Raw genomic sequence first — 3512 nt, forward strand, 5'->3', positions numbered from 1 at the left:
CGCGTACACACACACACACACACACACACACACACACACACACACACACACACACACACACACACACACACACACACACACACACTTCAAGTAAATTCTAGAGTATTTACTCTTACCGTATTTTGTAATGTTCTAATTTTGTAATTTAAGACATCCTTCTGGCACTCGCGATACAGACCCAGAGTCTAGTGCGAAGGCCGTAGAAAAGTCAAATGTATTGTTTTTTTTATTCAACTGTGTTATTTTGTAATTTTTTGTGGACAATGTAACTTTATTACTAAATAAAATTATTCTTATTCTTAAAAGCCACTGGATCTACCGATTGGTCAGCAACTCAAATAATATCTAAATATCAATTTCTGCCAATTGTTTTTTTTTCTGTACGATTGTTAAGAGTTATTGTTTTGCAAGTTGAAAATCCCCATCAAAACCCATAAAAATGCTAATTCAGCGTATCCTTAAGATGTTTGTGCAGTAAAGATCTAAACCATTGACTTATATATATCGATGATCTAAACTAACCTAAAATGGCTTTTTACAAGGTATAGCGACTTGCTATATCGAAGTCGCTACGACATGATCTACTTTAACAAACAACAAGATTGAGTGACAATCATGTAAATAGAAATTTCGGGTCAACCTGAGAAGTACATACCTACGTATTATGTATATTAAAATTTTATCAGCAAACGTTCAAATTCGTAACAAGATGTTCCGGCTCTCTGTCACTGATGCAAATTTTAAAGGAATAGCGTTTAAGCCATACATCTTAGAACTAATCGACTTATAACTTACTCGCGACCAAACTCGCGAACAAACAGAGAGGATAACATATACATCAGTCTAACGTCTAAGATATCTAATACCTTTAAACGAGCAATTCTTGCATATATATAAATGTACAATGCAACACAATACAAATATCCTTTATTGTACACCATAAATCAGTACAAAAAACTTATAATATAAACACTTAGATTCAGGGGTAGACAATAGGCGGTCTTATCGCTTAAAAGCGATCTCTTCCAGACAACCATTTGGGTACATACAAGAACTATATTATATAATCAGAATCTCGGAAACGGCTCCAACGATTTCGATGAAATTTGGTATGTAGGGGTTTTCGCGGATGAAAAATCGATCTAGCTTTGTCTCATCTCTGGGAAAACGATTGTTACCGAGTTTTAGCCCGAGCAAAGCTCGGTCGCCCAGGTACTCAGGAACTTAACAGAGAATGTCGAAAAGGGTATTTTTTATTACATGGACTAAATCTCAATGTTATGAGAATTACATTGTTCGTAACATTGAATTTTAATAAGAAAACCATAGTTTCTTCCTTAAATGTTTTAATGAAATAAGTTCTTCTGCAATATCCTCGTTATTGTACTCGTTTACGCGTTCACTTACAAAAACGGGTAGTGAAGTCTTTATTGTAGTATTTTGATATCTTCAAACAAACTTAAAGTATAACTCATCGCAAAACTATTCGTATCACAGAACTAAATGTGTGCTCAGCAAACTTAATGCAAAGGCAACAGTGACTCAAATGCGCTCATATAAGAAGAGACTTTGTAATTTATAAATAAATAGTGCCAAGATGAGGAACGGTGGCAGTCATGGTGCCAGTGATGATGAGAGAGAGAAGCTCAAACCGAACCGGGAAAATACAGGAGGGAAAAATGGATGGTGAGTAGGTATATATCATGCCATCATTCATTTGTGTCCATACTGTTAACTGCTTCAACTTTGCCCTCTGGCCCCAACATTGCCTCTCTTGGACTCTTTTAGTTTTAAAACTTTTATCTACTCGGGAATTATTATTACGGGGAGACAAAAGTTTGAAAACCTAAAGGGTGCTAAGTTATCGACTCTAAATCGAATCAGGCAATTTTGGGGCTAGAGGGCAAAGTTGAAGCAGTTTACGGTACTTGATTATTCATACCATCTCCGGCCTAAATATATGGAACTGCTGGACACAAAACTCTTCTCAGAAAGAGATGGTTCGGGCTGTAGTTATAGGTAGTGCCACGAGAGTTGAAGTGAATCATAACACGCACAGCTACAAAATAACTGATTGCGTGCTGATTGCACAAAAAGAGAATGAATTAAATGAATGGAAGAATGTCAAAATCCTGCTGTCATTACACGACATGTTCTTGTGTGCGTGACTTCAACTCTGGTGGTACTACCTATACCACGACGCTCAGCAGGGCTACTACGAAACTCGAAGTTCGTGTCGTGCGGTCCCTCTCGCTCTCGTATTAAATAGTATAGTGTCAGAGGGACCGCACGACACGAACATCGAGTTTCGTAGTAGCCCTGCAGGCTTAATGCAGTGCTCGTGTTTCAAATGTTATCCCACACATAAATTCCGAGAACTTAAGACGTGCGATTCCAGATTTGGACCCATGAGTGTCTGCCTAAGAGTGCCAATTTTTTATTAGATTATTTATACGCCTAACGTTAACCATAACTATCACACCATGCACAAGAAAAGTTGTTACTGTTACGGTCAGGTTTATAAAAACGTTAGAGCCAGAACTGAACTGCATTCCGACTGCAACGTAACTGATGACTGCCAATTTTTTATTAGATTATTTATACGCCTAACGTTAACCATAACTATCACACCATGCACAAGAAAACTTGTTACTGTTACGGTCAGGTTTATAAAAACGTTAGAGCCAGAACTGAACTGCAACGTAACTGATGACTGCCCATAAATTTCAATTGCAGTCAGAGTGCAGTTGTGCCGATCGCAATCGCACTGCAACGAAAAATGTATGGCCAGTTGGCAGTTTTGGTTACGTTGTAGTTGGCAGTCCGCCAGCTCTGGCCCTTAATCGCTTATGACTTTTTGTAGGTTATCAGAATAGTTGCTTTGGGCTGCGGTTTTTTTTTCTGCTGCGTATGAAATTTATGACCAAATATTCAATTGTAAGTAATACGCGACGATCTCACACATGCGTCACCGCCTAACAAGGCGAGTTCTTATTTTTACAGTATCCACTCACTCTGTTATTTAAGTTAACTGGAAGAGATCCCTTATTAGGGCTGTTCTTCTTTATACTTACTTCTTTCTGTGTACTTTGTGTTATTTTTTTTTTACATTTTTATGTACAATCAAATAAATTGAATCATGTACGGTCAGCATCAAAAGTAGCTGGTTACTTTTTAACTCTGTCACATTAACACATTTGTCAATCTTGTACTTATCTTGTATGGCGCTAAGTGCGTGGCTGTAAAACGACAAAGTACAAAAGTAACCAGCTACCTTTGATGCTGACTGTACCAGGGTGGAACGTGCTACTAATGTCATTTTGATACCATACTTATGCCAAAGAAATCATAGTGAAATTAAATAGATCCACCCTCGTACCGTACACGTACCAGTGCCCTTAGTGTAAGTTTTCTTTTACAAAATACGTCTCGATCGCGTTCGCGTTACAATTTCAATTTGTATGGAAACACGAACAGCGCCTCTAGCGGATAGTTTGCGATGTTTCGTGTTT

This window comes from Choristoneura fumiferana, chromosome 9, assembly GCF_025370935.1.
Source record: "Choristoneura fumiferana chromosome 9, NRCan_CFum_1, whole genome shotgun sequence".
Lineage (NCBI taxonomy): Eukaryota > Metazoa > Arthropoda > Insecta > Lepidoptera > Tortricidae > Choristoneura > Choristoneura fumiferana.